This window comes from Bubalus kerabau, chromosome 13 (assembly GCF_029407905.1).
Source record: "Bubalus kerabau isolate K-KA32 ecotype Philippines breed swamp buffalo chromosome 13, PCC_UOA_SB_1v2, whole genome shotgun sequence".
Classification (NCBI taxonomy): domain Eukaryota; kingdom Metazoa; phylum Chordata; class Mammalia; order Artiodactyla; family Bovidae; genus Bubalus; species Bubalus kerabau.
In genome coordinates this window covers 44,163,682-44,178,427 of record NC_073636.1, presented here as the reverse complement: position 1 = coordinate 44,178,427, position 14,746 = coordinate 44,163,682, and the positions used below count along the sequence as shown (strand labels likewise).

Below are 14,746 nucleotides of genomic sequence, written 5' to 3'. Positions count from 1 at the left end.
GAATATTCATTGGAAGGACTAATGCTGAAGCTGAAGCCACCTGATGCGAAGAACTGATTCATTGGAAAAGACCTTGAGGCTGGAAAAGACTGACAGTAAGAGGAGAAGGGGGTGACTGAGGATGAGATGGTTGGATCTCAATGGACATGAGTTTGAGCAACCCCAGGAGATAGCGAAGGACAGGGAAGCCTGGCATGCTGCAGTCCATGACATTGCAAAGAGTTGGACACAACTTAGCAACTGAACAACAAGGATTGCTGAATATGGCAAATCTATATTCAGTTTTTTGAGGAGCATTCATACTATTTTTCATAGTAGCTGCACTATTTGCATTCCTATTAACAGTGTACAAGGCTTCTGATTTCTCCACCTTCTCTCCAACACTTATTTTGTCTATCAGTCTTTTTAAATAATAGCCATTCTGACAAGTATGACAGTATCTTATAGTTTTGATTTGGATTTTCCTGATGAATAGCGATGCTGACCATGTTTTTATACCTATTTGCCATTTGTTTGTCTTCTTTGGATAAATGGCTTCATCAAAAATGTAATTTTGATTAGCCAGGTCGAAATTGTCTGGTCAGCACCACTGAGGTCAGCCCACTCCATTTCCTGCAGGAATAAGAAACAATTTACATGCTAAAACCCTTGTTGGCTGATCTTTCAAAGTATTGTTTTACTTTAAAATCTGGTAAGATAGTAATAAAGTTAATTTAAAAAAAAAACACTAATTTTTGTGTTGCAAAATACTAACATCATCTCATTAAAATTAGATAATACAAGGATGTTAGTTCAAACTTGACTAAAGTAAAAATGTCTTGGAGGATGCAAATATATCCACAAACACAAGAGATTCTAGCAAAAAAAGAAGTTTACTGGAATATACTAGAGACTTTTGTCATTGATCAGATAGGAGATAAATACTCCATATATATATATATATATACAGTTGACCCTCCAACAATGCAGGGATTAGGGGTGCTAACCCAAGCACAGTTGAAAACCCACATTTAACTTTCAAGTCTCCTCTTCAGTTCTGCCTCTGTAGCTCCAACCAACCTGGGCTTACCAGTGTGGTACATATTTACTGGGGGAAAAAAAAAAGCCACTTGGCCCCACGTGTTTCAAAACTGTGTTGTTCAAGTTCAGTTCAGTTCAGTCACTCAGTCGTGTCCAACTCTTTCTGAACCCATGGACTACAGCATGCCAGGCTTCCCTGTGCATCACCAACTCCCGGAGTTTACTCAAACTCATGTCCATTGAGTCGGTGATGCCATCCAAACATCTCATCCTCTGTCGTCCCCTTCTTCTCCCACCTTCAATCTTTCCCAGCATCAGGGTCTTTTCAAATGAGTCAGTTCTTCAAATCAGGTGGCCAAAGTTATTGGAGTTTCAGCTTTAGCATCATTCCTTACAATGAATATTCAAGACTGATTTCCTTTAGGATGGACTGGTTGGACCTCCTTGCAGTCCAAGGGACTCTCAAGAGTCTTCAACACCACAGTTCAAAGGCATCAATTCTTCAGCGCTCAGCTTTTTTTATAGTCCAACTCTCACATCCATACATGACTACTGGAAAAACCATAACCTTGACGAGACAGACCTTTGTTGGCAAAGTAATGTCTCTGCCTTTTAATATGCTGTCTAGGTTGGTCATAACTTTTCTTCTAAGGAGCAAGTGTCTTTTAATTTCATGGCTGCAGTCACCATCTGCAGTGACTTTGGAGGCCCCCCCACCCCCCATATAAAGTCTGTCACTGTTTCCCCATCTATTTGCCATGAAGTGATGGGACTAAATGCCATGATCTTAGTTTTCTGAATGTTGAGCTTTAAGCCAACTTTTTCACTCTCCTCTTTCACTTTCATCAAGAGGCTCTTTAGTTTTTCTTCTCTTTCTGCCGTAAGGGTGGTATCATCTTCGTATCTGAGATTGTTGATATGTCCCCCAGAAATCTTGATCCCAGCTTGTGCTTCATCCAGCCCAGTGTTTCTCATGATGTACTCTACATATAAGTTAAATAAGCAGGGTGACAATATACAGCCTTGACATACTCCTTTCCCAATTTGGAACCAGTCTGTTGTTCCATGTCCAGTTCTAACTTTGCTTCTTGACCTGCTTACAGATTTCTCAAGAGGCAGGTCAGGTGGTCTAGTATTCCCATCTCTTTAAGAATTTTCCATAGTTTGTTGTGATCCACACAGTCAAAGGCTTTGGCATAGTCAATAAAGCAGAAATAGATGTTTTTCTGGAACTCTCTTGCTTTTTCAATGATCCAACGGATGTTGGCAATTTGATCTCTGCCTTTTCTAAATCCAACTTGAACATCTGGACGTTTATGGTTCAGGTACTGCTGAAGCCTGGCTTGGAGAATTTTGAGCATTACTTTGCTAGCATGTGAGATGAGTGCAATTATACGGTAGTGACCATTCTTTGGCATTGCCTTTCTTTGGGATTGGAATGAAAACTGCCCTTTTCCAGTCCTGTGGCCACTTTGCTGTTTTCCAAACAATAAAATTTGAGTTTTCCAAATTTGCTGGCATATTGAGTGCAGCACTTTCACAGCATCATCTTTTAGGATTTGAAACAGGTCAACTGGAATTCCATCACCTCCACTAGCTTTGTTCTTAATGATGCGTCCTAAGGCCCACTTGACTTCACATTACAGAATGTCTGGCTCTAGGTGAGTGATCACACCATAATGGGTATCTGGGTCATGAAGATCTTTTTTGTATAGTTCTTCTGCGTATTCTTGCCACCTCCTCTTCTTAATATCTCCTTTTTCTGTTAGGTCTATACCATTTATGTCCCTTATTGAGCTCCTCTTGGCATGAAATGTTCCCTTGGTATCTCTAATTTTCTTGAAGAGATCAGTAGATTACCTGAAACTAACACATTTTAAATCAACTATACCCCAATTCCATGAATAGAGGTGCCTTGTGAGCTAGAGTTTGTGGGGTCAAAAAGAGTCAGACATGACTGAGCGACTGAAGAGAAGATACCCCAATAAATTTTTTTTAAAAAGACTGAAAGTTATGCACACTATAGTCCACAGGTGAATTATTGGAGATAGTTTCACACTGAGAAAGGGAGAATCCATGACATGAGAGAATATTACTTTCTCCATGTCAAGATGTTGGTATTTACCTCTAAGTGAATATCTAGGATATATTCAAACTTGAACATGAAAAAGTTTGGTAAGGTAAAACCAAATCTTTTACCTTTTGGGGAAATAAAAGCTAAGACAGTTGCCCAGTGGACCCTGGGAAGGCGTTTATGTGCCCAGCTGCCCTTGACTTTTGTGTGCAAACTTACACGTCGGTGCTGATTGGCAGTACACTGTTTTTAAGACTCTCTTCTAAGTACAATTAAAGACATACAGCAAACAATGTATTACAATTAAAGAGGAAATAGTCAAGCACAGTTTTAAATATTTGAGAGAGTAAATAAAAACATCTATGGCGTTACACATGGCAAAACCAGCCCTTCTCAGACTGTGAGAACTGCCATGAACCTGTCTTTCGGGAACAGGTCTGAGTCTGATCTGGAAAAGGAGAATTTATCCAGACATTATATTCTACTGGAGAGTACTGACTATTCTAATATGGATACAATCAGGCTATCATTTCCAGAGTTAAAACTATGGATACTGGGCTTCCCTAGTGGCTCAGTGGTAAAGAATCTGCCTGCCAATGCAGGAGACATGAATTCAATCCCTGATCTGGGAAGATTCCACATGCCATGGAGCAACAAAGCCTGAGGACCACAACTACTGAGCCTGTGCTTTAGTGCCCGGGAGCCACAACTACTAAAGACCACGTGTCCTAAAGCCCATGCTCTGCAGCAAGAGAAGTCGCCACAATGAGAAGCCAGGCACCACAACTAGAGAGCGGCCCCCACTTGATGCAACTAGAGAAAAGCCCTAGCAGCAATGAAGACAGCACAGACAAAACTTAAAAAAAAAAAAAAAGGAAAGGAAACCTACAGATATCATGCTATGAATAAAGCGAATAAACAATGAGGAAAATGTTGCTTCATTGGTTAACTTTTCACCCCCGACTATTAAGAGGAGCAAGTCCTCTGAAAAGCCTTCACACATTGTTTTTTCTCTCTTTCCTCTGCGTTTTCAACAATGTGCTGTGTGTGGTAGGTGGGGGTATAGGGCTACTGGATTCACCAAGACTGGGAAAATAAATGGAAGAATCAGTGACTTGACCCTCATTATATTTGCAAAAAGACTTTCTCCAAAACACATTTTGAAAGCACTTTCAAAAGTCAATGGCAAAGAAAGAATTTTAAAGGCTGCCAGGGAACAACAGATGACACCTTCCAAGGAGCCTCCATTAGATTATCAGCAGATTTCTCGACAGAAACTTAATAGGCATGGAGGAGGGGAGAAGGATGGAAGTATCATTTTCAAGATACTGAAAGATAAAAGCTGTCAGCCAAGAATACCCTTCCCAGCAAAATTATCATTCAGATATAAAGGCAAAATAAGGATTTTTCTCAGACAAACAAAAGTTGAGGAAGTTCATCCAGTTTCATTAACTTTTCCTGCATTACATAAAATGTCAAAAGGACCTCCTCTACTAGAAACAAAAGGCAAAACTTTGAGTAGATAATGACAGACATAATCAGGAAGTTGAAGATTTATATCAAAATAGGTTTTCTAAAAAAACACTTTATTATAGAGACTTCCCTAGGAGTCCACTGGTTAAGACTCCAATGTAGGAGGTGCGGGTTTGATCCCTGGTCCAGAAACTAAGATCTCACATGCTGCCATGGGGTGCACCTAAATAAATAAATAAAAATACTTTATTATAGCATAAATGTTAAAAGGAGAAGTATTAGATTTCCTCATTTGCATCCATTATTTTTAATTTGAGAAACAACCCTGTGACTGCTTGTCATGGGGTTTGATGGTAACTCTTGTGGTTCCAGATCTTAGATTAAGCTTCAGGATATTCAGTCTGAATGTCAGGTTTTGTAACATCAATTCCAAACAGGCCAATATTACTATGACCTTTTGCTGGGAGAATCTTAGCTGAATTTTTGAATGAATCCCACGGTTTTTCAAATGCATAGTGTTTGTCACTGCAATTTCCATGGGTCCTTGTTGGCAAAGACTATTTTTGGTGACTTTGATTCCAAAGAATAAAATATAGAAATTATTATCGAACTAGTAATTTTGCCCCAGTTGGCTGAGTTCTACAACTACAGTGCTCTTCTTTCAGTCTGCCTCGGGCATGGGTGACATTCAGCGGCTGTACCATCTTAGACGTTATCTCTGAACCTTGCTATAGTCCAGTGAATATCTGTTCTTTATCTTTGTGGTACTATAGGTCAGCATGGATTGAAGTAGTTACTTTGCTGTGTGAGTTATGAAAGGATCTGGCACCTCCAACTGCTGTGCAGGCAAAAAATGACTAGATGAGGAAAGTGAAAGTTGCTCAATCATGTCCAACTCTTTGTGACCCCATGGACTGTATAGTCCATGGAATTCTCCAGGCCAGAATTCTGGAGTGGGTAGCCTTTCCTTTCACCAGGGTATCTTCCCAAGCCAGTGATCAAACCCAGGTCTCCCACACTCCAGGTGGATTCTTTACCAGCTGAGCCACAGGGAAGCCCAAGAATACTGGAGTGGGTAGCCGATCCCTTCTCTTCTAGATGAGGAGAACTGCCCTGAATTTGTAGAGGTAGGCAAGTCAGTTCACAGACATGGAAGGTCCTTTGAAGTCAAATTCCACTCTCCTTAGGAGGGAAATACCCCTTTGAAAACTAGTTTATCCAAAACTATTCCACACAGTTTCATGTGGATCACCTGGAAGTCTGCTAACCTGTTTTGCTAAGACATAGGTGAAGATCACAAAATAGCCTATTTGCCATTCTAGCTCACCTTCATAGACCTGAAAACTATTAGAAACACTGACAATTTGAGTGTCAAATTCTTTAACAGTGGTGTCAGGACATAATCACAAAATCTGACTCTTAGCAGATCCTCAAAAAAGTTCTTTAAAAAGTTGAAAGAAATGAACTGTTAGAGGGTTCAGCAGAGTGGTATAGCAGAGGTGTGCTAGGCCCATAACGCAGAAGGTGATGGATCAAAAGTGCGCTCTGCTCTCTGTTTAGGGCTTCCCTGGTGGCTCAGACAGTAAAAAATCTGTCTGCAATGCAGGAGACCTGGGTTTGATCCCTAAGTCAGAAAATTCCCTGGAGAAGGGAATGGCAACCCACTCCAGTATTCTTACCTGGAGAATCCCATGGACAGAGGAGTCGGGAGGGCAACAGTTCGTGGGGTGGCAAAGAGTCGGACCCCTGAGCAACTAACACTTTCACTTTCAAACTATTCGAAGGAATAAAAATTGGACCCTACATTGTTTATCTTAACACTAGACTCTTTTTAGAGTAGTTGTTGGATTGACAGGGAAATCCCTCCTCTCCTCCCCGCCACACTTCGCTCTGTTATTAGCATTTTGCGTTGCTGTGCAACATTTGTTAAAACTGATGAGCTAATATTGATACTTTACTATTAAGCAAGGGCCATAGAATGCAAAACAATTCAAACTTTTAGTTGTACAGCAGCTCTATGCATACTAAAAAGTGCATATTGACATAAGAATCCACCATTACTGTATACATAATATAGAAGAGTTTCACCACCCTGAACATTCAGTGTGCTCCAGTATCCATCTTTTCCTTTCTTTCCTCTTCTAAATCCCTGGCAACATCGATCTTTTTACTATCTTTATATTTTGCTTTTTCCAGAATGTCATACAGTTGGAATCATATATATAGTATGTAGCTTTTTAATTTTGCTTTTTTCACATAGCAACATGCATTTAATTTTCCTCCATGGCTTTTCATATCCTGATAGTTTATTTCTTATCACTGAAAAAGATTCTACTGATGGATAAAATTATGTCTCTGTATCCAATGAATCTCTATATTTATAACTTGGGTGGCTCAGTGGTAAAGAATTCGCCTGTCAAGCAGGACTCAGGTTCAGTCCCTGGGTCAGGAAGATTCCCTAGAGAAAAAAGTGGCAATCCACCAAGTATTCTTGCCTGGGAAATCCTGTGGATAGGGGAGCCTGGTGGACTAGTCAAGGAGTCGCAAAGAGTTGGACACAACTTAGTGACTAAATAGCAATTATTAAAACTAGCATAACCATTCATGTGCAAGATTTTGTGTGGACATAAGTTTTCAGCTTATTTTTATAAATATCCAAAAGCACAATCGCTGGATCTCTTACTAAGAGGATGTTTAGTTTTGTAAGAAACCCCAAACTATTGACCAAAAAGAACAGTACCATTTTGCATTCCCAGGACTCATGAAGGAGAGATTTTATTGCAGCATTAAATGCTGTCACTGCTTTGAGTCTAGCCATTCTAATAGGTATGTAGGAGAACCTAATAGTTGTTTTTTTTTGTTTTTTGTTTTTTAGTTTGCAAGTCCAAATGACAAATGACATTGAATATTTTTCATTTGCCAGTTGAGTATCTTCTTTGGTAAAGTGTCCATGAATATTTCTTTCTGTATTTCCAGAGGATAAAGGTGAGACTCAAAAATTAAGGACAAGTCCCTGGTCATACAACTGCACACTCTAAAGTCACAACGCACAGAAAACTTTCTGGCTGCCAGTATAGAGACTTGTCCACTAGCCCCTCTTAAGTCCAAGCACTGAAGTTATATTTCCATTAAAATACAGTAACAAGGATCAAGAACTGAGACCTTGCTCTGTAAGACTGCAGCTTATTCCTACAAATGATAATATATTTTCTACACAAGATAAGTTTCCAAGCAGTAACAAGAGTATGATGCAAAACCCAGGTGCAGTGTTTCTCATCCAGCACTCAGCTGTGAAGGAAAGCTACAGAGCTGAAAATAGCCTGGAGTTAAAACTCCCCTCCAGGTCCTCCCCACCATTCTATGCAAAACAAAGAACTCTCTCACCTGAAAGGAAAAAATGGACATTAAGGTTAATCGTGCCCAGCTCCCAGCCCATCCAGCCTCTGGCCGATCTCCAGAATTCCTTGCCCAGCCATTTAAGAGATAACTACTCTGAAAAAAAAAAAAGAGAGAGATAACTACTCCGAACAACCTTGGAGAGCAGGCCCACTTAAGACAGTAGCTTTCCACATATATGCCTATATATACTTACTCTTTTCTTGGGTTAGTGCAGCAGCTCACTAATCTGACTGCTGCCCCTTCTTGCCTCATTACAGGTGATCTGTTCCTGTAAAGTGCCAGTCTTGTTCTTTTTCTGAACCTCAATTCTCTAACTCCCTTACCCTACATTTTTTTGGTGCGGAAACCACGGAGGTTGTGTCCTTCTCATTCTCCACAGCCAGCTCTTTGGAGCGTGGAAGCCTGCCCACTTTCCCGCCCGGACTTTCAAGACCTCCTCGAGAGGACATCCTGTGCCTTCGTGAGTGGTTGAAGTCCTATGTAAGGGCTTTATTGGTTTTCCATGTAACCCGAGGAATATGGTCTCTCCCTCTCTCTCTCTCCCTCTTTTCTCTACACTTTCTTTTCTGCAAGACCGACCAACTCCAGGACAGAGGCCTTTTGCCATTCGACCTCCCTCTATCCACCACGAATTCTCGCCTGACCCTGTAGCCCAGGTAAGCTCAGACAGTACTCTAGGGCCCCATAGACTATCATCCTTTTTGGGTTCCTGGAGAACCCTCTGGCCAAAAGGCCCTCTGGGGAGGTAAGTGGAGGACGCCCCTCCCTCCTTCAGAGCCTCTCTCCCTCTGCCTGGTCAAAAGATTACGTGACGATCTTTTCTCTAGACTTGACAGTCGCCAGCCATTTGCTATGGGGTCAAGCCAATCCGTCCCACTCTCCCTTGGCCTGCATAAAATGAAACTCCAAACCTCTATTCTTGACCGATCTCAAGGTTCATAAACTCAAGTCACTTTGCACTCAAACTTGGCCTCAATACAAACTGGATAACCAAAACTGCTGGCCTGAGTTCAGGACTTTTGATTTCAATATTTTATCAGATCTCACTAACTTCCTCAAATGGAATGGCAAATGGTCAGAGGTCCCCTATATTCAAGCCTTCTGGGACCTTAGAAGCCATCCTTCTCTCTGCAAGGACTGTTCTACCTATCAAATCCTCCTCTGCCTTCTCTCCTCCTCCATTACAAGAGAATCCAAATCTAAAGCCCCCAAAGGCCCTCTAAACCACCAGCCCCTGATTTTGACCCAGCAGATGAGCCTCCTCCCTACTGCCCGGAGAGAAAGCTTCCAGAGACGAGACCCCATCCTCTAGCCCTTCCTCCTCCAAAACAGGAAGCGATGACTCTGAAACCCCAAAAGAGATTTCCATTCACCCTCCGTTGGCCAGGACCCGAAGCAAACACATGCTTCTCCTCAGAGAGGAAGCGGGACTGGAGATACACGGGTTCATATGCCTTTTTCAATTTCTGATATGAGCCAAATTGAGAAAAAATTGGGATCCTTTTCAGAAAATCCTACTAGATACAAAAAAGAATTCCTCTGCCTTACACAGGCATATCATTTAACCTGGAATGATCTTTATTATATCCTAAATGCCACTTTAACCCCTGATGAAAAGAAATGGATATGGCAGGCAGCTCGGACTCATGCTGATCAGCTCCATAATCAAGATAGAACTAATCCGGTGGCTGATGATGCAGTCCCTTTAACTGAGCCAGGGTGGATATAACAAGCAGGAGATGCCGGCATCCAGTACCTGCGTCATATGATCACCTGTTTACTAGAAGGAATGCTAAAAAGCTCTCACATTCATGTTAACTACAATAAGATTAGGGAAGTGACTCAAGAAAAAGATCAAAGTCCTGCCCTTTTTCTTTCACAGCTTACTGAGGCCGTGAAAGAAAAATACACTAATCTAGATATTTCCACCCCTGCCGGACTTCTGTATCTAAGCATCCAGTTCATAAGCCAGTCAGCTCCCAATATTCGCCAAAAACTAGGCCAGTTAGAGAAGGGCCCTGAAATCCCTCAGTGAGATCTCCTAGAAATAGCCTTTAAAGTTTTCAACAATAGAGAGGAAGAAGCAAAAAAAGAAAAAGAAAAGGAAAGAAAGGCCAAATATGCTTTATTCGCTGCAGCTATCCAAAAAAAAATTCAACCCCTTTGGCCATCAACCTCGGCCCACCCATATGGGACCTAACCCTCCAGGCCCCTACTTTAGATATAACCAAACAAGACACTGGGCTAAGTGTTTCCCAAATCCCCAGCCACCCACCAAACCCTGCCCCACCTATAAACAATGGGGCCACTGGAAAATAGATTGTCCTCAGACACTACCCACCAAATCTCAGGGTCCACCCCAGGTCCAACAATAATGGGCCAGGAGAGAGACTCAGGCAGGCCCTGGCACCCCAGACCATGGTTCCTCGGATGAAGTGAGAGATGATCCAATTGTGCCTGAGTTATTCCAGTGATGGAGCTCAAGCTCCAGACCCCAAGTCCACCCCATACAGATGGACTTGGAGCTTCTGGTAATTGGCACTGTGGCCAGACACAAAGTCTCATTCTTAATAGACACTGGAACGGCCTTTTCACTTTTAACGTCCTTTAAGGGCCCTCTCCAACCTTCACAAGTGGCCATCGAAGGGGGTCTCAGGCATCCCTTTTTATCCCAAAATAACCCCTCCTCTCCTTTGTTCCTTTCACAAAACAACACTAACATATTCTTATATAGTAGTTCCTCAATTCCCAATGGTATTGATGGGACGTGATCTTCTGGCTAAGCTGCTGCTGCTGCTAAGTCGCTTCAGTCGTGTCCAACTCTGTGCGACCCCAGAGATGGCAGCCCACCAGGCTAAGCTACAAACTGTTATAAACCTCCAATTCTTAGATACCATATCAATTCTTTGCATCCAAACCCCTGGCCAGCCCTCACTCCCAAAACCTGCCCTCTGACCTTCCCCCGATAGATCCTCAGGTCTGGGACACTGAAGCCCTGTCGGTAGCCCGACACCATTCTCCCATATAGGTCTTTCTTAAAAATCCCTCTCAAGTAATAACCCAAACTCAACATACCCTGACCACAGAATCCCGACAAAAACTTAAACCAATAATCTCCCGACTGCTCAAAGCCGGCCTTTTGAGGCCTATCTGTTCTCCTCATAATACTCCTATGCTGGCAGTCAAAAAGGGACCCCCCTCCTGATGTCTAGTTCAAGATCTTCACAAGATCAGAGGCCATTATACTCATATACTCCGTGGTCACTAACCCCTACACCCTTCTCTCACATATTCCCCCTGACACTCTACTTCACGGTATTAGACCTCAAAGATGCTTTCTTTACTATGCTTCAACACCACTCTTCACAGCCCCTATTTACCTTCACCTGGATAGATCCAGACAATTAACTTGGCCTGTTTTACCACAAGGGTTTAGAGATAGCCCTCATTTTTTCGGTGAGGCCTTCAAAAGGACCTACAAACTTTAGACCTAGGCTCTACTGCCTTACCCCAAGGCAATGTAGACAATTGTTTGTAGACAATTTATTGTTATGTAGTTCCTCTCGCTGTAACCGCCTAGTCCTCACTGCAAAGGTATTAAATGCCCTAGGCAACTGGGGCTACAGAGTCTCACTCTCCAAAGCACAAATTGCTTCCAACACTGTCATTACATGGGATTACTTCTCACGCCCACATCCAAAATAATCCCAGCTCAGAGACTTCAAGCCTTGACACAGATCCCCAGGCCCCAAACCAAGAGAATTTCTTCCTCTAACTTCTTCCAAATATGTGTCCCAATATTTGCCCTCCACACAAAACCTCTCTACCAAGCTACTTGAGAAAACTTAGATGAACCCTATTGGCCCCCACCTCTCTCCACACCCTAATTCAGACTCCTCAAACATTTACTACAGGCCCCTTCTCTTTACTTACCTGATTACACCAAGCCTTTATTCCTTTTTGTACATTCTCTACAAGGACATGCCTTAGGGATTCTGTGCCAAAAAAGGGGAGACATATGGGGGCCTTTAGCTTACTTATTTAAACAACTCGATCTCATCATGCTCAGATGGCCACCTTGTCTCCAGACCTTAGCTGCAACCACCCTCTTAATACCTGAAGCCCAAAAACTAACCTGAAAGACTCCTCTAAATATATGCTCTCCTCATTCCTTCAAAGATTTATTCTCTCATCGGGCTTTCCTTTCTCTGCCCCCTGCTCGACTACAAATCCTCCATGCATACCTCCTAGACCCATTCCTTTCTTTTATGCCTTTTAAACCTCTTAATCCTGCTAGCTTACTCCCTACACCAGATCCAGAAGCAGAACACCTATCTCATGACTGTGTTCAGACCTTAGATATGACACTTAATCCATTTGAACATATAACTGATCAGCCCCTTACTGACCCCACAGTCCCATCCTGGTTCATAGATGGCAGTGCCCAGAAACAAGCCCCTTTTGTGCTGGATATGCTATAGCCCGAGCTTCCCTGGTGGCTCAGATGGTAAAGCGTCTGCCTACAATGCAGGAGCAGAGAAGGCAATGGCAATCCACTTCAGTACTCTTGCCCGGCAAATCCCATGGGTGGAGGAACCTGGTAGGCTGCAGTCCATGTGATTGCTAAGAGTTGGACACAACTGAGTGACTTCACTTTCACTTTTCACTTTCATGCATTGGAGAAGGAAATGGCAACTCACTCCAGTGTTCTTGCCTGGAAAATCCCATGGATGGAGGAACCTGGTAAGCTACAGTCCATGGGGTCGCAAAGAGTCAGACACAACTGAGAGACTTCACTCACTTCACGCTATAGTCCAGGGACAGCCCGACAAAGTTATCCCTCCTTACCTCATCAAGTCAGCCACACTCCCAGCTCACATGTCCTCACAACAGGCTGAAACAATAGCTCTTACACAAGATTTGACCCTAGCCAAAGACCAAAAGATAAACATTTACCCTGACTCCAACATGTCTATAACACATTACATTTCCTCACTCAGAAGGGCACACCTATTCTCAATGCTCCTTTTATTTCTGAACTCCTCCATGTGTCTCAGCTCCGAAAACAAGCTGCTGTAATATATTTCCGGGGACATCAGTGACATAGTCCTATTTCCTTTTATAACAATATAGCAGATCACCAAACAAAGCGGCAGGCTGCCTTTGTTAGTCCTGTCTTTACTATGGCCCAAAGATGAGCCTAACATCCGCACATTACTTTCATATTTGCATTCCCTTTTCCACCCCTCTGCAAAACTACTTAAGACTTTGCTTCAGAACTTTATTGAGTTAACTAAGGATGATGTGACTTATTGAATTAATCTGACCCAAACTTGTACCATTTGTCAGCAGACAAATCCTAATTCTAACATTTGCCTCCCTCCTTTCCCCACCCACTAATTGAGGACATCTTCCTGCACAAGACTGGCAGGTAGATTTCACCCACATGCCACTTGTAAAAAGGGTTAAATTTCTTCTAGTCTTCCTATGTACATTTTCTTGATGGATTGAAGCTTTCCTGTCTAATAACAAACTAGCCCCTACTGTGACTCAGCTTATTCTTATTGAAATCCTCCCCAGGTTTGAAATGCCTTCTTCCCTCCAGTCTGACAACGGGCCCAAGTTCACATCCCAAATCACCCAAAATATTGCACAAGCCCTTCAAGTTCCTTGGAGGTTTTACATTCCTTATCATCCCTGGTCTTCCAGTAAGGTTGAGAGAGCCAACCGAGTCCTAAAAAAAAACTCTGACCAAATTAACAATCGATCTTCATCAAGACTAGACTAAACTCCTCACTTTAGTCCTCTAAAGATTCGGGCCTTACCAAAAAAACTCTTAAATATCAGTCCATTCGAGGCCATGTATGGGAGGCCCATAATACCTTTGGGTCTTTCCCCCTCCCAGGACAGTCCCAAACTGCCTTCCCACCTTCCTTTTCCTTAACTTGCCCATATGCGAGATGCCCTTTGGCAACATGTGGATAACTTACTCCCTCGACCACAACCCAGTCTTCCGTACCCATCCCTTCAAACAGGAGAGAAAGTCTATATGACAGTTCAGGCCTACTCAGATCTAACCCCAAAGTGGCAAGGACCCTACACGGTAATTTTGCTGACCCTTACCACTACAAAATTAAAAGAAATCACCCCTTGGGTACACATCACCTGGTTAAAAAAGGTTAACCAGCCCAATGATAAAAATGGTTGCCAGACTAATACTTATCAAGTTTCTCACACAGGCCCTACAACTCTAAGTTCTCACGGATTCCACCAGCCTCAGCTGGCGATGGATGAGCCTGTCAGTTTCACGGCTTCAATTATTCCTGGAACAACTTCTGGCAGATATCTGGGTCTCGAGTCCTCAAGAATCCACGCTTGAACACATTGAAGATTACATCTCCACCCTGTGGCTACAGGAAATGTTTTGTAACTTTTACCCCTTCAAAATCCAATTCTTTTCCATAGTAATCTATCTTATATTCACTTCCCCAAATGTTGTTAAATATCTTCTTATCCTCCCTTCTTCCTCTGACCCACGAACTCCTTCAAAATCCTAACCTCAGCTATCTATTCCGGACCCTTAATTTAACCAATACCCTTCTCAATGCTGGAAAAGGCAATGGCAACCCACTCCAGTACTCTTGCCTGGCAAATCCCATGGATGGAGGAGCCTGGTAGGCTGCAGTCCATGTGGTCGTTAAGAGTCGGACATGACTGAGCGACTTCACTTTCACTTTTCACTTCCATGCATTGGAGAAGTAAATGGCAACCCACTCCAGT

General features: G+C 42.6%; 1 long non-coding RNA gene across 1 annotated transcript; it reads right to left on the bottom strand.

Annotated features, from left to right (window-relative positions):
* Window positions 1–4,669: 4,669 nt before the first annotated feature.
* On the bottom strand, window positions 4,670–12,211 carry LOC129624966 (uncharacterized). The gene is made up of 4 exons (XR_008701206.1): window positions 12,102–12,211; window positions 11,900–11,961; window positions 7,952–8,059; window positions 4,670–4,790 (listed from the first exon to the last, which is right to left on the bottom strand). It is a non-coding gene; the product is annotated as an uncharacterized LOC129624966 (long non-coding RNA).
* Window positions 12,212–14,746: the final 2,535 nt, after the last annotated feature.